The sequence below is a fragment of the Periplaneta americana genome, chromosome 1, assembly GCF_040183065.1.
Source record: "Periplaneta americana isolate PAMFEO1 chromosome 1, P.americana_PAMFEO1_priV1, whole genome shotgun sequence".
NCBI classification, from domain to species: Eukaryota; Metazoa; Arthropoda; class Insecta; order Blattodea; family Blattidae; genus Periplaneta; species Periplaneta americana.
The window spans coordinates 203,502,586-203,524,528 of NC_091117.1; the positions used below are offsets into that span (position 1 = coordinate 203,502,586).

The 21,943-nt window shown below is 37.2% G+C and overlaps 1 protein-coding gene and 1 non-coding gene across 2 annotated transcripts in view; both read right to left on the bottom strand.

The window, feature by feature from the left end:
- LOC138706578 (uncharacterized) overlaps window positions 1–19,272 on the bottom strand; it is a 32,347-nt gene extending 13,075 nt beyond the window's left edge. The window contains exon 1 of the mRNA XM_069836068.1: window positions 19,142–19,272. The gene's annotated coding sequence lies outside the window, so the exon portion shown is untranslated. The remainder of the gene's footprint in view (window positions 1–19,141) is intronic.
- A 910-nt stretch (window positions 19,273–20,182) lies between these two features.
- On the bottom strand, window positions 20,183–20,255 carry TRNAT-CGU (transfer RNA threonine (anticodon CGU)). The gene has a single exon. It is a non-coding gene; the product is annotated as a tRNA-Thr (tRNA).
- Window positions 20,256–21,943: the final 1,688 nt, after the last annotated feature.

A 21,943-nucleotide genomic window follows, 5' to 3' on the forward strand; every position in this document is an offset into this window, starting at 1 on the left:
GGAGCGCACGGGTACGGCTAGTTAAATGATAAAAATAGTCGTGCATTAACGGAAACAAGCTATTCACGTGCACATGCTATACCGTCACTGGTATACGTAGTCATTTGTTCCTTCATATCGTTCAAGCAGCTGTGTCTCCACACCCATTGAAAATTGGACACAAGTTTATATGAACTTTTTACTCAGAATAGTCCATACTACCACGTCCTAAAATATTAATTATTTATCCAGAATCACTCTGTATTTGAGTTGTGAGGCGTGTTAGTTAGGTTATCAAATGACAGTTTTAGAGAGATGCCCATGTTGTTTCTTTGTAAATTACATAGTAGAAATAATTTTTCATACAGAATGATGCGATTCTGTCTCCGCCACTATACCTAACGTGAAGGCGAATGGAGTCTCATATCCAGTTACGTGTGGTCATACACAACTTTCACGTAATTTCATTGTATTAGCTCACGGGAGCAGAACCACAATGAAGACGCATCCTCACTTTCTGGAACTTACGATTTAAAAGAAAGCATTTCCTTGTGTAGACGACACGAACTGTGGCGCATTGATAATACTATAATTTTTTTACTTAACAATGCGGTATCGTAACACGATTCTAATGTGTACAACTTGTGAAATAATTAATTAAACAAATGTAGTAACTTTGTCACGTGCACTCAGAATTTGAGTTTCATTTTGTGTACACATTTTAAGGCTATGGATCGGTAAAAATAACGAAAAACCCATTCCAAATGGAAATTTTGTTTTTAACTCTATAGGATTCATACTTCATATACAAAAATAAGTATTTTCTTACATCACGTTCCATAGTAGCCTAATTTTCTTGGACCTGACAATACTCGTACTTCTGTAATTCAGAACGTGTTCTTTTTTCCCCTTTATTTATTTATGTATTTATTTATTTATGTATTTATTTATTTATGTATTTATTTACTTATGTATTTCTTTATATATTTATGTATTTATTTATGTATTTATTTATATATTTATGTATTTATTTATGTATGTATTTATTTGTTTATGTATTTATTTACGTATTTATTTATGTATTTATTTATTTATGTATGTAGTTATTTATTTATTTATGTATTTATGTATGTATTTATTTATGTATTTATTTATGTACGTATGTATTTATTTATTTATGTATTTATTTATATATTTATGCATTTATTTATGTATTTATTTATTATTTATTTATGTATTTATTTATATATTTATGTATTTATTTATGTATGTGTTTATTTATTTATGTATTTATTTACTTATGTATTTATGTATTTATTTATTGATGTATTTATTTATTGATGTATTTATTTATTTATGTATTTATTTATTTATGTATGTATTTATTTATTTATGTATTTATTTATATATTTATGTATTTATTTATATGTTTATGTAATTATTTATTAACGTATTTATTTATGTATGTATTTATTTATGCTTTAGATGTGTTCTTGTGACGAGCGCTCAATGATTCAAGTGACAACATTGCAGAGAGTTTTCCCCTTAATAGTGAAAAGCATGCTGAATTAAAGCCTTAAGGTAAAGTACGGGTTTCTGATGTTGCTAGGGGAAGGGTTTGTGGCTGCAGGCCCTTGCGCGTATCTGGCTACTCCTCTAAAGACGGGACTTGACTCTTAACAGGGCCGATAAGCAAACATTCTCATGGGGGCAGATAAAAAAGTTATTTTTTTTTCTTCCGCCGGGTTAATAATGTAAAACAAGTGCTTATACAAATTTTGGCCACTCGAGCGCAATTACGAGAGCCCCCAGAAAGTAAATTTCCCTGGAGCCGTTTACATAAAGAAAACACAATTTCATGGAAAGATTTATTGGAACAGATACAGGAATTGTTGAGTTATTTTTCAACATATTCCTCACCGGAATTGAGACATTTCTCATGCCGTGAGATCAACAGAGAGGTGCAGACGGCTGTCACACACTGATTCCGATCCCAAGCGGACACAGGGATACAAAAGTTGATCCCACTGTATGACAAAATATGTCTCATTTTCGGTGGGGAATGTGTTGAAAATTCCAATACTTCAACAATATCTGTATCTACTTGAATAAATCTTTCCATGAAATTGTGTTTTTCTATAAACAGCCACAGAGGAACTTGCTTTCTAGGGGGCCCTCGAAATTGCGCTCGAGTGGCCAAAATGTGTATAAGCACTTGTTTCGACACTATTAACATGGTGTAAAAATAGCTTTTTTATCTGCCTCTATGAGAATGTTTGTTTGTGACACAGAACGGCCCATCTACCAGCATCGAATTTACGAAAGCCATGGTCACCTGTCGGACTTGGTTTGATTTTAGTGCGCCTTATATGCGCGATGGTTGTCCAAGTCAGTGTGTGCTGTCATATTTACGTTATTCATGTGTTTCTCCCGTTGGCGTTGCGAGCGCTGTCGTATTGACGTTATTCATGTGTTTTTCCCGTTGGCGTTGCGAGCGCTGTCGTATTGACGTTATTCATGTGTTTTTCCCGTTGGCGTTGCGAGCGCTGTCGTATTGACGTTATTCATGTGTTTTTCCCGTTGGCGTTGCGAGCTCTATCGTAGTGCGTTATTCATGTGTGTTTCCCGTTGGCGTTGCGAGCGCTGTCGTATTGACGTTATTCATGTGTTTTTCCCGTTGGCGTTGCGAGCTCTATCGTAGTGCGTTATTCATGTGTTTTTCCCGTTGGCGTTGCGAGCGCTGTCGTATTGACGTTATTCATGTGTTTTTCCCGTTGGCGTTGCGAGCGCTATCGTATTGACGTTATTCATGTATTTTTCCCGTTGGCGTTGCGAGCTCTGTCGTATTGGCGTTATTCATGTGTTTTTCCCGTTGCCGTTGCGAGCGCTGTCGTATTGACGTTATTCATGTGTTTTTCCCGTTGGCGTTGCGAGCGCTGTCGTATTGACGTTATTCATGTGTTTTTCCCGTTGGCGTTGCGAGCGCTGTCGTATTGACGTTATTCATGTATTTTTCCCGTTGGCGTTGCGAGCTCTATCGTATTGCGTTATTCATGTGTTTTCCCGTTGGCGTTGCGAGCGCTGTCGTATTGACGTTATTCTTGTGTTTTTCCCGTTGGCGTTGCGAGCGCTGTCGTATTGGCGTTATTCATGTGTTTTTCCCGTTGGCGTTGCGAGCGCTGTCGTATTGACGTTATTCATGTATTTTTCCCGTTGGCGTTGCGAGCTCTGTCGTATTGGCGTTATTCATGTGTTTTTCCCGTTGCCGTTGCGAGCGCTGTCGTATTGACGTTATTCATGTGTTTTTCCCGTTGGCGTTGCCAGCGCTGTCGTATTGGCGTTATTCATGTGTTTTTCCCGTTGCCGTTGCGAGCGCTGTCGTATTGACGTTATTCATGTGTTTTTCCCGTTGGCGTTGCGAGCGCTGTCGTATTGACGTTATTCATTTGTTTCTCCCGTTGGCGTTGCGAGCGCTGTCGTATTGACGTTATTCATGTGTTTTTCCCGTTGGCGTTGCGAGCGCTGTCGTATTGGCGTTATTCATGTGTTTTTCCCGTTGGCGTTGCGAGCGCTGTCGTATTGACGTTATTCATGTGTTTTTCCCGTTGCCGTTGCGAGCGCTGTCGTATTGACGTTATTCATGTGTTTTTCCCGTTGGCGTTGCGAGCGCTGTCGTATTGACGTTATTCATGTGTTTTTCCCGTTGGCGTTGCGAGCGCTGTCGTATTGACGTTATTCATGTGTTTTTCCCGTTGGCGTTGCGAGCGCTGTCGTATTGGCGTTATTCATGTGTTTTTCCCGTTGGCGTTGCGAGCGCTGTCGTATTGACGTTATTCATGTATTTTTCCCGTTGGCGTTGCGAGTGCTGTTGTATTGACGTTATTCATGTGTTTTTCCCGTTGGCGTTGCGAGCGCTGTCGTATTGACGTTATTCATGTGTTTTTCCCGTTGGCGTAGAAACAGTGAACGCTGTCCAATGATAATAAAATTCTCTTCTCTCCTTGTGCTGTCAGTGCAATAGGTATTGCAGACAGTGGTAGGCCTAATAAGAATTATATTCACCATTGCTTGTGCGTTTTAATGGATTTCATCACGACAGTTACTATCTTACGTAAGTCAGTTGATCATGTAGTGCATAAAAATAATGTTACCAATTTCCTTTTACAATTTGTACAGAGTAGGCCTAACCTACAGATGTCTACTCTTCCTCGTTTCGCAATTGAAGTGTTAGAACAGTTAAATGGTTTAAATATTTTAACGAATAGAAACGAGAGGTTATGTTTCGTAGACCTCGAAAATAAACATAGTTATGTTTTACTTGTGAGTCCAATTTAAAGTCTCTGTGTAGTAATCTGTGTCTTGCGTTAACACTTTAATCAGCTTTATACGCTGCGTACATTCAGCACCTCAGACTATGTTCAAGTAACTTTTTGCTTACTATTATCAAAAGTGTGTCAGCTTACGAAAACTTGTGAAATGGTATTCGTCGTTTGTGTTTGTAATTTTAATCCTGAAACTGCGATTTTGAATTTTGATGTAGCGGCTCTTATTACGATTCAAAAAGCATTTATAGTCTAGTTTGTTTCGTTTACAAATTTGTACACGGACGTTCAAAGATATCTGACACTACAAATCGATAGTGATCGATAATTTTTGGTGTAAGTGTAGATTCTTTAGTTATTACTTCTGTGAATAGATGACGAAGATAATAGTCACTGTTGCTAATCGTAGATAAATATACCCGTGTTATAGAACTCAAATTTTCATCCTACTCTATTGATTGTAAAATAACACTGAGTTTGGCTCGAAACCGCTGATATTGTCTATTAGAAGAATAGTTTATGCTTAATCTACATAATTTATGCTTAATCTACATAATTATTTTCCCTGACAATTTTTTAACGGCATCCAATAATGGTGCCACCTATTGAGAACTAGCGGAACTCTTTCAAAGTTTGTCAATTTTTCATATTATCGCCGCGCTCTCATGGTTAACATGTCGGCATCGTACAATAACGTGCGGTGTGCTTTTAAAACATAATTTTGTCGACCGATTGTTGCTCTGTAGGTTTCACTCTAAGCGTCACGTTGTCACGTCTACTTCCTCGATAAGAATAAACACTAGTTTGTTATATTGTTAAATGGCTATTATTATTATTATTATTATTATTATTATTATTATTATTATTATTATTATTATTATTATTATTATTATTATTATTATACGAGTACGTTGACATTCTTCACTATTAATAATAACTCTTTATGGGAAGAGGATGGTATTTTTTGGTGAAAAATGAGTAAATTTTCAAAAACAATTTTTTTTCTTTAAAATGCTCTGTGATATGTGTGGAATGCATAGCATAATATTTTGTATTTGTGCCCTTATCTGATGCTGAGACGCCATTTTTTAACTTCCTGCGTTGTGGATTTTTAAATCACTCGATCACTTTTATTGTTGTTTCCGGTAAATTGAATTTTCAAAAAAAAAAAAAAAATCTTTAAAATACTCTCTGATATGTGTGGAATGCATTGCAAAACATTTCGTGGGTATTTGTGCCCTTATCGGATGTTGAGACGCCATTTTCAAACTTCCTGCGCTATATATTTTTAAATCACTCGCCCCCTTTTATCGCTTTACGGTAACTTCATTTTTTTGCTACATTGCCAGACAAAAATGGATATAATTCGTGAATTATTAAAGATACATGCATGAAATTTAGAACACACATTCTTGAGACTATTAGGAAACTTTTCGCTGTAACAGAATTTTCTTAATTGATTTAATTTTAAAACTACGTCCGTTTGTTTGCAAGAAAGGAATTCAGAAAAGTGTTGTTAAATTGTAATATTTTATTTTACAAATGTAGGGACAAATATCAAAATTCTGTTACAGGCAGTTTGTAGAGCATGCTTTTGCAAGTACATTGCAAAAACCGGGACGAATCTACCTTTAAAAATGGTTTAGATATATCGATTTTAGTAAAATCCTGCATTGGGTATATTTTTTTCAAATCTGGGCCCCCAAATATTTTTTTTTCAAAATATTTCTTTTTGGTCGAGTTTCTACAAAAATTAATATTTTACTCGAAATAGGAAAAAAGTTTTAAAAAATACCGTCCTCTCCCCTTAACAATAATTTTTAATCACATACCTTAATGTTCGTCCTCAGCACAAGACATTGCAACCTCGGTTTTAGTCCACGTGGTTTAGACAAGTAGGTGTCATTTAATAATGGAAGCAGCTTATTGGTTGCAATATTGAAATTGAGGCGAGTGATTGGAGCGGCGACATAAGAAATTGAAAACAATAATACAATTAAATTTCAAAGACCTGCCGAATGTTATGCACGATGCCGCTCAAAGACCTGCCGAATGTTAACCATGAGAGCGCGGCGATAATATCTTTGGTTCTGGCTTATCCCGTTGTTAGGAAGTTCGCTTACACGATCATATAATCGTAGGTCGGGTACCTTTCAACGTCAGTGTACCTCCAAGAATAATAGATATGCGATGCATTCACAGAGTTACGTAGTATTGCTTCCAACCACCATGAGTTAATCATTTTTATAGAGTACTTCGTCTTCTTGATAGAGATGGGGAGACCAGTGCAGAAATTCCACTGTCGTCGAGGGTGGGAAGAATAACTTTATTATAATCGAAAAATCTTACCTCTGTAGTCAAATATCTGCTGTCAGCGCTTTATTTTTGCATAACGGTCACTAGTTCTGCTTTGTTTTTTAGTATCTTACTCTGACCCAGTGTTGTCAAAGCAAGCGCATTTTTCTGACCTTGACATCGTGCGCGGGCAGCAAGCGCTAAGTATGGAAAGAGGAAGGGTTATGTATATGAATAAGCAACCTGTTGGATTAAGAAAACAGTGGTGCACAAACTTCAAACGGAAAGTGAAATTTTATGTCGTTATTTTTATATGGCTTCTTTCTGTTTAATATCTATATTGTCTGTAAAACAAAAGTACTAACACTGATTTCTTAATATTGCAGTTGTGTTTTAAATCTTAATAACATAATAGAGAGTTAAGAAGGAATATTCATTTAAATTCCATAGTAGTATAATATTATACTGTATTAAGTGGATGAAACACATCATTCATAAAGAAAGTGATATTCCAAAGAAAGAGATTGAGTATGATATGATAAGTTGGAATTTATATTGATGGTGTCTTTATCCTTACAAAAGTAATCAATAAACTAATCAAAACAATATTACAGTACAAAGCAAAGTTACCTAGGTACTGTATCTGTTTTAAGTGTAACTAATATTACATAACAAAATTCTTATCGCATTATGCTTTTAAGGTGATATTTGTGAGCAACTTCCTATCATCAGAAATTATTTTCTCGAAATCTGCTGAAGCTATAGAGCTGACATTTTTACAACACATGGGCACGTATATTTTGCTTATGATGTAACAGTAGTTGCTTTGTTAATTAATTTCCTTACAAAGAATTTCCATGCGAATATTTTCAAAATTTTCAATACACTATCTTCAGTAATACGTATATACGGTATATTAGATTTACGAAAACATTCTGTAAGGCTACTAAATAAATAGGCCTGTACCTGAAAATTTCACTTTTCTATACGAAAATTTGAGAAAATATTTCTTTTGATTAAAAAAAAATCAAACTTGTGAAAAATGAGCATTAAAATTAAAACTTACATTTTTATAATGTACGTATACTTCTCAGGAAAATCTAAAAATTAACATGGATACAGATTTAATAAGTTCTCTTCCCTTTATCTATTCAATCAGTGCTGGCCATCCCTGAATATAGCTCGACCAAGCGGCATATACTACCTCTTTCGTCTGTCTCTTTCCTTTTCGCTGTAAAGCGCTCAGGCTCTCCTGGGCTCTAAAGCGCGCGCTTGCTCTTGTGGGCATCAATTGACATGCCTGCCTAACCCAAAAGAAGAGAGCACGAAGTGCGAAATAACTTAACAACTTATAAAACACAAAATATGAAGCACACAAAACTTTGTAACTATCTAGGAAGGGAAAAGTGTCGGGTCTAAAAATGCATGATCTGTGCTAATCTTACTTACTTACTTACTGGCTTTTAAGGAACCCGGAGGTTCATTGCCGCCCTCACATAAGCCCGCCATTGGTCCCTATCCTGAGCAAAATTAATCCATTCTCTATCATCATATCCCACCTCCCTCAACTGAAATCCATTTTAATATTATCTTCCCATCTACATCTCGGCCTCCCCAAAGATCTTTTTCCCTCCGGCATCCCAACTAACATTCTATATGCATTTCTGGATTCGCCCATACGTGCTACATGCCCTGCCCATCTCAAACGTCTAGATGTAATGTTCATAATTATGTCAGGTGAAGAATACAATGCGTGCAGTTCTGTGTTGTGTAACTTTCTCCATTCTCCTGTAACTTCATCCCTCTTAGCCCCAAATATTTTCCTAAGAACCTTATTCTCAAACACCCTTAATGTCTGTTCCTCTCTCAAAGTGAGAGTCCAAGTTTCACAACCATAAAGAACAACCGGTAATATAACTGTTTTATAAACTCCAACTTTCAGATTACCTTTTTGAAGGATTCGTAACAAGCTGTTTTTTACGGTGATGGGTTGTTAGCCCTTCGCCCAACCCCCAAGCTGGAGGACCACCCCTCATCGGCTGTCCGCGACTGCTTATTCAATATATTCACAGCTACCCTCCATATCTGAAGGCCGTCTCCTCGATCCGCAACCTGAGGACGCGCCATGCCGTGGTGGTAGGGACCCACAATACATGGTCTGCGCTAATCTACTTTACCAAATTGCACAAGGCCGCAAAACAATTGCAGTACCGAGAACTGAGTGGTGGAGTAGTATGACGAGTTAACTACTGTTATTTTAGCAGGGTAAACCATACACTATTTACTGACAGAATGACTGAATTTGTAAATAAAACAGCCACTACTGTTGTTTCTTTGTGCAGATACGTTGACGAGTGCCTACTTTCATGCTCCTTCCGGTGCATGCCTGACTCTGTCCACATTTGCAGCTTTCTAACTTCGCTGCTCTTGTTTCGACTTCCTGTCATGCCACTGCTGTTTCGGACGTCTGGATCCGTCTAAAGTACTCTACACACATCTGCGCGAAAATATACGCAGTAAATTACAGTAGCGTGCAAATTAATCCGAACACGACATATTTTTACGTTTTCTGTCATTGTTGGCCTCACAGCTGCTCATACCGCTTTAATTGACATCTGTAGTACGTGTAATTCCATTGTTGAAGGTCAGTCATTATTTTTTTATAATATGTGCCATTTTGCCTGTCGTTTTGTACTTATAAGCATTTCAGTTGTGTTGAAGACTTAATACTGCAATCCTGTGTACATTCTGCCGTCTTCACAAATGGATACAACTCCACGAAAACGGTCTAAAATTATAACATTAGCAGAGCATTCTTCTATGACACAGAGACAAATTGCTGCAGAATGTCACATCGGTTTGGCTACTGTTAATTCGATCATAAAACGATACAGGGAGACTGGATCCATCACACCCCAGAAAAAAGGAAACTGTGGCCGGAAAAGGAAGACTTCACCTGCAGATGATCGTTTAATTGTCAGGAAAAGTAAATTAAATCATAGACTAACTGCTGTCGACTTAACCCGCGAGTTGATGGCTACCACTGGGGCGAATATTCACGTCACAACAGTGCGGCGTAGGCTTTTGGAAGCTGGACGAAGGGCTCGTAAGCCTATTAAGAAGCAACTGCTAACCCCTGTTATGTGGAAAAAACGCTTAATGTGGGCAAAATTACATCAACACTGGAGAGTGAATGACTGGAAGAATGTACTTTTTTCCGATGAGTCTCATTTCGAGGTCCACGGCCACCGTGTTTCTTACGGACGGAAAGGATCCGAAAAAGTAACAGCAGCTCATCTCCAACAAGCACCCAAAAACCCCCCTAAAGTAATGTTTTGGGGTTGTTTTACACATGAAGTGCCTGGAGCATTAATACCTATCAAGGGAATGATGAATTCTGACAAATATATTCACTTATTGGAAACCTGAATCGTACCCCAACTGCAAAAATCATTTCCGGATGGCAGAGGTGTGTTCCAACAAGACCTGGCACCATGCCATACGTCTCGAAAAACTACAGAATTCTTCAACAAGAAGAATATTCAGGTACTCCCCTGGCCAGGCAACTCACCCGACATCAACCCCATTGAGAACTTGTGGTCAATTTGCAAAAGAAGAATGCAAAAAATGGATTGTTCTGCACAGGAGAAGATGATTTCTGCCCTCATTGGTGTATGGTGTCGCGATGAAGAAATGAAGAATATTTGTGGGAAATTAGTGGAATGCATGCCAAATCGTTTCAGAGCTGTTATTAGGAACAAGGGAGGCCACATAGATTACTGAGGTATGTCTTAGATCCTTTTTTAATCCCGTTTGAGTGTTTTTGCATAAGTAATTACGTTGTTCGGATTAATTTGCACGCTACTGTATTTTATATAACAAAACATAGAACCTCGTAAAATCTTAACATTACTTATTTATTTAAATCAGTGGCCGGCAGATGCTGCAGTTATGACGTAAGAGCCAGTCAGGCCTCAAGAGCTTGGAAGAGCGAGCAGTTGAGTCGTATTACTGTTATCACGCACCAGCGCAGTGGCGTCAGTGCAGCCATGATACGACAGTTCTTGGAGATAAATTGATGGAATCACATTCCTGTATTTTGCTAGGGAATAAATACTCTGCGGTCATGATGGCAACATTCTTGGCAAATTCCCCGTCATTAAAAGAACGCATGTTCTTTGCAATGGCTAGTGAAATCCTATATCTTAAGCCTTAAGCTTACCATTGATTCACTGACAGTGTGTTCCCTAGCTTCACTTAACAATTTATCTTTCAATTGCTGCACTAGTACTTGTCGATATTCTCCCCCATATTTGTCGTAATCATTTGTGTGGCATACAGAATAATGGCATTGTATATTGAATTTCTTTACATGCTGAAACAGCTTGCCACAAATCAAACGCTTCGCCATTCCTCCATACTCCATAACACAGTTTGATCTCGACAAAGCGTTTAGCTTGGGCACGGTAGTAACACAAAGTGATGGTGTGTTTCGAAAGTTGAAATATACTTTGCATACTACTCACCAAGTTAGGGCCTATATAGTTCAATCTGTATATTGTGTAGGAAAATGTCTGTTAAAAGCACTTGAACTGTTTTCAAGTTTCCGAGTAGACAAAGTGTTGCAGTACAGCTTAAATTATTTATTTCTATATTTTTATATTTATAGCAGTTTCGGAGCCTCATTTACATAATGCGAACGCTTCTGCAGCTGGCTGTATTATGAATTTCATATTATTATAAGTATATTAAATTTGATTACAAACCGAAATATTTTGTTACATTGATTTATCACGGATGTACAGTTTTGTTTTCGTACAAATGTATTGTAATCGTGCTGTTCCTATACTACCTCAGACGAATGGATCGCGCTCTGTCAGTGCATAGGCGCCGTACCACCACTGTTCAGTTGAACCTTCTCTCCACGCTGTGCTCAGTATGCAGAGATTGCCGAGCAAAGAGCGTGGTGGCTCCGTGGTATGACGTCACAGAGCACGGAACATGCCGGTCACTGATTTAAATGGTTTTTAAAGAACACGAAGGTTCATTGCCGCCCTCACATAAGCCCACCATCGGTCCAGTCCCTACTATCATAACTGTAACTTTTTGTTAAATTTTCACTGCTTGTATACTTTGTGACCTGGTGGAGTATAAGAGAAGGCCATATGGCCTTAACTCTGTCAGTATAAATAAATACATAACAAAAAATAAAAAAATAAAATAAAAATAAAAATAGTAATAATAATAATAATAATAATAATAATAATAATAATAATAATAATTATATCACACCTCCCTCAAATCCATTTTAATATTATCCTCCCAGCTACGTCTCGGCCTCTCCAAAGGTCTTTTTTACCTCAGATCTTCCAACTAACAGCTTGTATATACATTTCTGGATTCACCCATAGGTGCTAAATTCCTTGCCTATCTAAAACACATCACAGGAAAATACGAGTAATTATACGAGTTTCACGAAGATAACACATACTTTCTCATGATACACATTTTACGCGTTTTCCAAAAAGTCAATCCCTTTATCATGCTGCAATTGATATTACCACTTATCAGGGGCGTAGTACGCAAGGGGGGATTACTGGGTTTTAACCTCCCCCTCGAACTTTTTGAAAAAAAAAAGACATTTATGTTTGAGTACTTTTTTTTATCCATAACCATTTCCCCCTCCTCTAATTTTTCACTGTCAGAATAACAAAATCTACATCGACATAAGACATAGTCCTCCTCCTCCTTCAGTATAATCTCTGTGCTTGGTGCTACGGCACATTCAAATTATAACAATAATATCTTTGTTGTAGAGAGACCTACCAACTACTACCCCCTTGTAATAAAATGAAACTGACATAATATGAAATTTAACTTGTTTTTGAAACATATTGAAAAGGTTGTTTCGTCAGTTCTTATGTTAAATATTGTGCATTGTCGATTTTAAACTCATTTTAAGAGCGGTATTCACCCGTTCGTTAGTTTGAGTTCTGATTTTGTTGTAAAACGTTCTTTTTAACGTTTTGTGTATTTGACAGTTCATGTTTTTAATATAAACTTCACATTATAGTTCCGGGTTCTTTTAAATGTCTAAACGACCAGAAAGCTCAATTTTATTTTACAATTTTTTAGCAAAAAGTCGTGTAGTGATTCTCGCGAGGTTAGTGAAAATTTCACATTGGCAAATGTTTCTCCGCAGCTTCAGCGTGACGATGTTGTAGCGAACTTACCCCTGTGAAAACTCAGCTGATGATAATAATAATAATAATAATAATAATAATAATAATAATAATAATACACACAATTTTAAAGGCTGATAATGTAAATTGTGAACGATTTTAATAATGACCCCCCAAAATTCTGCGTACTCCAGTGCCGCTTATGGTTTATTTTCTTAAACTATTTTTAAAAGGCATAGCCTACATGAATAAAATTATTTAATATGCAACAAAATAAAAATATGCACTATCGTTTACTGAGTTGCGTAAAAATACACTTTTTATAATACCAAATGAACAGGATATTTGATTTTATTCATAAATTCTGCTGTTCAAGTAGATTATTATATGAGCAATACAGAGAGTTCCTATGCATCCCGGTCCCAGGCAGTAATGTTCCGTCTGCTTGAGTGCAATGCGCTTGCGCAAGATTTGTTGTTTGTTTGTAATTGAAGAATATGGTCATATACTAGGGAATGTGTGTGCGCCAACGACATTCAGTAAATATGTTGTTTCTTTGTGAAGTTGGTAGAGATCGCACACTAAATCTGGTGACATGTGCATAATGCCTCTCTTCCTAAGTAGCGGATTTCGAGGATGCAAACGATTCAGCATGGGTTGAGGCAACTCAAATTTTGGTTGTCTGTTTCATCTTTGCCAGACATGATGGCATAAATAATGATAATGCAATGACAAAGGAAGCTTTTAACAGAAAAAGGAGCATCTTTTGCGGACCTCTGGAAAAAGAGCTAAGAAAGAGACTAGTGAAGTGAAGTGCTTCGTGTGGAGTTTGGTATTATATGTGGAAGAAACATGCCGTTACGGCGAAGTGAAGAGAAAGGATTAGAAGCATTTGGAATGTGGATATGGGGAAGAATTAGGCATGGACAGACGGAATAAAAAATGAAGCTGTGCTGGAGAGAGAGGATGAAGAAAGAATGATGCCGAAACTGATCAGGAAGAGGAAAAGGAATTGGTTGAGTCACTGGCTACTGAAGGATGCAATGGTAGGAATGGTGAATGGAGAAAAATTCGGGGTGGAAGAAGGTATCAGATGATAGACAGTATTAAGATACCTGTGCATGGTTCATATGCGGTGACTAAGAGGAAGGCAGAAATTGGAAATATTGGAGAATGCTGGGTTTGCAGTGGGAGACCTGTCCTTGGACAGAAAGTGTTAATAACAATAATAATAATAATAATAATAATAATAATGATAATAATAATGCAATGGCAAAGGAAGCTTTCAACAGAAAAATAAGCGTCTTTTGCGGATCTCTGGAAAAAGAACTAAGGAAGAGACTAGTGAAGTGAAGTGCTTCGTGTGGAGCGTGGTAGTAGGGGAGAGTCGGGTAGTATCGGACATCGGGTAGTATCGGACAGTGCGTTTCTTTCATCTACCATCATATGGTAGTACCTGAATGACATGGTTACGTTTCTCTATGCGACATCACAGAAACGTAACCATGTCAATCAGGCACTATCATCATGTGGTAGATGAAAGAAACTCACTGTCCGATATTACCCGATGTCCGATACTACCCGACTCTCCCCTATATGGGGAAGAAACATGCCGTTACGGCGAAGTGAAGAGAAACGATTAGAAGCATTTGGAATGTGGATATGGAGAAGAATTAGGCGTGTGAAATGGACAGACAGAATAAGAAATTAAGCTGTGTTGGAGAGAGTGGGTGAAGAAAGAATGATGTTGAAACTGATCAGAAAGAGAAAATGGAATTGGGTGGGTCACTGACTGCTGTAGGATGCACTGGTAGGAATGGTGAACGGGAGAAAAATTCGGGGTGGAAGAAGATATCAGATGATAGACAATATTAAGATACCTGTGCATGGTTCATATGCGGTGACTAAGAAGAAGGCAGAAATTGGAAATATTGGAGAATGCTGGGTTTGCAGTGGGAGACCTGTCCTCGGGCAAAAAATGTGAATAATAATAATAATGGAAGCTTTTAACAGAAAAAGAAGCATCTTTTGCGGACCTCTGGAAAGAGAACTAAGGAAGAGAGTAGTGAAGTGAAGTGCTTCGTGTGGAGTGTGGTATTATATGGGAAGAAACATGTTATTACGGTGAAGTGAAGAGAAACGATTAGAAGCATTTGGAATGTGGATATGAAGAAGAATCAAGCGTGTGAAATGGACAAACAGAATAAGAAATGAAGCTGTGTTGGAGAGAGTGGGTGAAGAAAGAATGATGCTGAAACTGATCAGGAAGAGAAAAAGGAATTGACTGGGTCACTGGCTACTGTAGGATGCACTGGTAGGAATGGTGAACGGGAGAAAAATTCGAGGTGGAAGAAGATATCAGATGATGGACAATGTTAAGATACCTGTACATGGTTCATATGCGGTGACTAAGAGGAAGGCAGAAATTGGAAATATTGGAGCATGCTGGGTTTGCGGTGGGAGACCTGTCCTTGGACAAAAAGTGTGAATAATAATAATAATAATAATAATAATAATAATAATAATTTTCAAGAGGATTATGATTAGTAACGCTAGCCTACATGTTTCATCATGTTTTGTTGTATCCCTAACATATTCTCTTTGTATGATGCTCTTATATAAAAGAGAATTCAGGTGACACACAAAAGACTGGGAATCTGATAGACCGACATGGCCTCTCCCCCTTACTTGTCGCTTCATGTTGAAATATGTTCAGCTATTTAGACCGGAACAGCGCGGACATCGATTTCTATTTTACTTGCAAGTTAAGGTTAACAAGAAAGTACTTATACTAATTAATGCTCAACGTAGTTGTTGTTTTCTCTGCATAAATTAACCTATAATATAAATTCCTGTGTAAATTCATCCAGTAAATTAGTATTTCACTTCATCAAAGTTCATTTTTCCGAGTAGGATGACACATTAATCCAGTCCTTAGTATCAGCCTCGTAAATTTCAAGCGTAATAATTAACAATAGGTCCGTAATAGAAACAACAACAACAACAACAACCAAATTTCTTGGCTTACAAATCGATAATGTGTTAAATTTGAAAAACTATATTAAAGAAATTACCCCCAAACTAAATTCACCATGTTTTGTTATTAGATCTGTGCAAGAGATAGTAAATGTCAATAACTTAAAAAACAATATACGTTTTATACTTCCACTCGGTAATGAGTTTTGGAATAATATTCTGGGGAATTCTACAGATGGTAACAGAATATTCCTACTACAAAAAAGAGTAATTAGAATAATAAGAGGTGCCAAATCTAGGGAATCATGTGGAAACATTTTTAAGAAACTACCGATAATGCCCATGGCTTGTCAGTATATTAATTTTGCATGAATAAGCTTTCTCGTATGTAATCGTGAAAACTTTGTAATTAATGCAAAAATTCGTAGCATAAATATTCATCAAAAAATGACTTTCATACTTCATCGGCAAGTCTATCGTGCTATCAAAAAGGAGTGCGTTATATGGCAGTAAAAATTAGTAATAGCCTCTCTATGGGTATAAAAAATAAACTCAAAACATAAGATTATTTAGGGCCAAATTAAAGAAGTACCTAATTTCTTACGCCTTCAATTCTGATGGTGAATTTATGATATTCAACAACGCTTATGAATATTTTTGTCTTGTATTTAGTATTGATACTAAACCTTTGTGTTGTACTAGTAGACTATATTGTAAAACTCTTCTGTATGATATTTCTACTAGACTGTGACTATAATTTAGGGGTTGGGTGCAAGAAAGGCATTTCTCTCAAATGCAAGTTTTGAGAAAATTGATGTTGAAAATTCAAACCGTAATAATGTGATCTATGCACGCCTTTACATTTTGGGTACTCCTGATCTCTGTGATCACAGTATTGAACTACAACTTGGTGATCATATGCATAATAGGCAATGGTCCAAGAGACCTGGTACTTTTAATATAAACATCTTTTAAAAAATGCATAACAGATCAGAGAACTCAATAAAGCGTTTTAGGCCTACTCAAAGAGGGCACATCCCCTAAAATGCCCTTCTTACACCCAGCCCCTCAATTAACCTTTAAATTGAAAATGTATCCTATAGGATAATAGGCTATATGCTTATAATGTTAATAAAACAACAGAAAAGAAATGGTAGGAAAATTAAAATTTCACAATACTATAATATTTCACAACATATAAAAATATGGACATTGCGATAGTTGTTTTCTGTACGGTCCGACAAGGTTTAATAAACTAGTGTAAGAAATGAAACTTTGCCGTTAAGGGTTAAGATTTTGAACGAGATCGTACATATTTGCTTGTTTTCCGCACAGAACCAATACGCGGTAAGTGTGAAATACTACATTCAGTATTCCCAACGTAACACACATAACAATTTCCCTCTTCTTACCGCTTAAGCGTGACATTCATTTTACTGCTTTAGGCTTTTAACATATTATTTTTAGAGACGTTTAACATAGTAATAATTATAAATTGGAAACTTACCACTGCAATTTCACCTAAATTGCAATGTTAATTATTGTTTTTAAATACTTGCAAAAATTAAGTAAAGTCTACTACTCCACGAAACTTATTGCATTCCTGATACAAGTAACATTAAGGAAGCCGTGAAAAAATCAACAAGATTCCAGATCCGGATGTTATTACTGCAATATGTTAACTTATATAAATAATATTGTTAAAATATTAAAATGAAAAATAAATCATTACATAACCTTACCGTTTGTTTTAAGTTCGCATTTATAGACTGGGGGGGGGGGGAAAGACAGACTTATATCACGGCCTGCTGGAGTATAGTAAACACAGAAAACATTTTATAGCAACAATCTCGAAGAAAGATATTTTGGTTTTCCGAAGTTGCCGTCATTAAACAGAAACCAACATGGAGATTTCATTGCAACTAACTAGAAATTCGTCTTTCAGGTATGTAATAAACGATCTTCGCACAAAATAATGTACGATACACGAGCGGTATGTTTGTTTTCATGTTCTCGGAAATTAAAAAAGCTCAACTACGTTTCGTTTTTTCAGTCTTTTCCTCGACCATGAAAACGTCAACATACCGCTCTTGTAACGTATATTACTATTAAATTGAAAATGTATCCTATAGGCTAATAGGCTATATGCTTATAATGTTAATAAAACAACAGAAAAGAAATGGTAGGAAAATTAAAATTTCACAGTACTATAATATTTCATAACATATAAAAATATGGACATTGCGATAGTTGTTTTCTGTACGGTCCGACAAGGTTTAATAAACTAGTGTAAGAAATGAAACTTTGCCAAGTTAAGGGTTAAGATTTTCTAGTACTATTAAGATTTTTTTTTTACATGAACCATATTCTAGCTGTAAAGCGATGTACGAATACCATGGAATGTAAACAACTGCAATAAAATACAATACAAAAGTAGGCTTTGGCAATGTCTTAATAGCCATCAATCGCCGGAATCAAAGAAGCCTCATTCTTGACCCCACTGTCCGTTTTGAGAAGGATGTTCAACAAGCCAATAACGTTAACGATGAAAAGAAGTCTATTTACAACCCATGTATTCCTCACTTCAGTGAGAGATACAAAATGAATATTAATACATGGGAAGTGAAAGGACTTCTTTTTGGCTTTAGGGGAACTTCATTTAAGTCAACCAAAATCATTCCCCTTTCTTTAAATTTTCTAATGAGGACATTAACAAAATTTGTCTAATGGTATTGAGAGATTCATTATCCACACAATCACTTTTATAATACTACGTAATATATATATTTTTTTACTTAATTTCATTTCTCTTCAATGTATTTATATCTCATGTTTCTCCGAAATCAAATTGTACTTTATTTTTAAATTTATCATTGTTCCGTATTCTCTCCGCATTCATATTGTATTTTTAAGTTAACCTCTGTTTTGTATTCTTGATCCTAGTGGTCAGCCGTAGATTTCGGCCAGATGTCCCAAATTGTGGAATTTATGTGGTACTTTAATTATGGGACAGTTGTCGATGTTTAAATGAAAAGATACTTCATTCTTTCTAAACTTACATCGAAATGCGAAAATTTGGTGGAACATGAGAGAAGTGGGATTATCATGACGCTGACTTCCATCGTACCTGGAATTCGGACTCAGATGTCCAGGTTTCCTTCCTAATTACCGATCCTGGTAACCTACTTCCATTCCTCTAGTCTTTCTCTAATTCATTAAAGAAGCAGATGACTGAAGTATTGACACCTGGGTGCGTGTACAGACCTGATGGCCAGCATCAAGTACAATTAATTATGAATCAAGTCAAAACACACGAGGATGAATGTGTGTGTGTGTGTGTCTCTCCTTTCTCTCACGCACACGCATAATTATTCCGGTTGTACATACCTGGTCAGACGGATCCGAGACGCGCTCCTGTCGCTCCGATGTCTGGACGCTAACTGTTGTTGTTTGGTGGAGAAACTGACTGTTTTGTGCATCGCGGTAACGAAAGAGAAAGAATTACAACAATATCCAGGTCAGCTTCTCTATTCTTCTGGAAGAGAGCCGGCGAGAGGTCGGATTTAAACGACTGCTTTAACATATTCTTCCCTCCCCCGCGGCGCCTCTCCGTGATTGAGCCTACAGTTCAGTTCCGCTTGTTTCCGTAGGGATGACTTCTGTCTCATCTTCGTGATTCAGACAGAATATACAGTCACGAAACTTGAGTTGTGAGGGTACTAGAAACAATAGACTGTGCAGGTACTATTTCGCATTGTCTGTAATGTGGCGATAGTAGCAAACCTTGTGGTTAGCAACTATCTATGGATGCATATTTACTACGTATTGAGCTTCGGGACTGTATATACCAGACTGTGGTGGAAGTCTGCAGAGTTTTCAGGCTCGCGAGACTGTCAGAAGTGGAATTCCTCTACACATAATGGTCATCTTTCCCCAAAGAGCGGAATCTTTCACTGCACTTGTCAACACTAGTGAAACTGAGACCTCATTACGGGCCGTGGAGGTGGCAAGTGAAGGCTTCCACTGTTTCTACAAAATAAGACATTAGTAGTAGTAGGGATGTCAATCCTACGTGCCTGCCGCCTTTACCCAAAAGGAAACACCCTCTGGTAGAGGCTGAATGAACACCAGGTACAGTCGTGCACAACCGATTACGAAAAATATAAATTATACACGGTGATTCTCGAGGATTTACGGTCCTTTTTGAAGCTTATTTCTGAATATATTTTGAGCAAAAAATTTCATATAAACATAGTTCCTATTCTCAATATTTTCAGAGTTACACTAATTTGAAGTTGTTTGTAAAATACGTTTTTTCTTTAGTTTGAAGGTAAAAGAATAATACAAACAGATAATGAACCATTCAGAAGTATCATTTCTTTAATTGGCAAGTATTATGAACATTTAATATTTTAGGAGAAAAATTCGCTCCGGCGCCGGGGATCGAACCCGGGTCCTTGGTTCTACGTGCCAAGCGCTCTGACCACTGAGCTACGCCGAATTCAATCCACAGCATCGGATCGAATTCTCCTTCGATGTTTCCCTTTGTGGCCTGACTCCAAGTTAGGCATATATGTTGACGTATATGTCCAATGTCAACTGCCATTATACTAGGAGCGCACTCAGCTGAGTGACTTGTTGGCCGGGAATCCGAAGTTATTATGTACTGGTAGCTGAGAGAATATTATAGATGTATTAATTTGTCCTACAGAATTTATCTGTAATATCTTAGCTAGCAGTGCATAATAACTGCGGATTCCCGACCAACAAGTCACTCAGCTGAGTGTGCTCCTAGTATAAAGACAGTTGACATTGGATACACGTCAACATATATATGCCTAACTTGGAGTCAGGCCACAAAGGGAAACATCGAAGGAGGAGAGTTCGATCCGATGCTTTGGATTGAATTCGGCGTAGCTCAGTGGTCAGAGCGCTTGGTACGTAGAACCAAGGACCCGGGTTCGATCCCCGGCGCCGGAGCGAAATTTTCTCCTAAAATATTAAGTGTCAATATTACAGATAAATTCTGTAGGACAAATTAATATATCCATAATAAGTATTATGAAGCTAAAAATGTGCTGTGAACTCCTTAGTTGCCTCGTACAGACATATTTTTCTATTTTTAACTAGAAAATTACATTATTCTTACGCACTTATCACAACAATTATTACAAATCACACCACTTCCACCGACTTAATTATTTACAGTTCAATTTTGCATCCTAATTTACAATCTTGGAGAGTTTACAACACATTTTAAAAAATGTCGCCGTCCGCTTGAGTACACTTGGCCGCACGCTTGTGAACGGCACTCGTCGCGCTACGTAACTGCATACGGCTATCTTTGATTTCCGTAGCGCTCGCGCTGGCTGCTGACTGCACGCTGACCAAGATCACGCGTTCACAGCAATGCGTTCCAATAACGAAACGTAACTCTGTAAATATTGAGAATAGGACACATGTTTATATGACAATTTTTGCTCAGAATGTCTTCGGAAATAAGCTCCTTAAAGGACGGTAAATCCTCGTGAATCACTCTGTATATTGCTGTTGAACGCCTGGCTCTGTAGTCAGTATGCAAAACGGAGTGTCTCAGTGTTCTGGTTATCGAATATTCGAGTTATTTCTCACTCTTTGTGAGTGGAGGCAAAGGCAGACCACATTGAGCCATGCAGGAGTTACAAGAGCCCTTGCAAGGACGCGATTGTCATCGTATTGGCCTACCATTTAATTGATAATTCTTCCTCTCTCACTACATTTAATCAATCATCCATCGATTCATCCATCTATTGACTCATTGATTTATCCATCGATTCATTGATTCGTTCATCTATGGATTATTGACTGATTCGTTGATTCTCTGCTTGGTTCATTCATTCATTAATTGATTCATTAGCTGAATCATTCATTTATCCTAGTATTATACAGGGACATCATTTTATTTTTACTTCAATTTTCATTTTATTTTTTTATTTTATTGGGTTATTTTACGACGCTTTATCAACATCTAGGTTATTTAGCGTCTGAATGAAATGAAGGTGATAATGCCGGTGAAATGAGTCCGGGGTTCAGCACCGAAAGTTGCCCAACATTTGCTCGTATTGGGTTGAGGGAAAACCCCGGAAAAAACCTCAACCAGGTAACTTGCCCCGACCGGGATTCGAACCTGGTTTCGCGGCCAGACGCGCT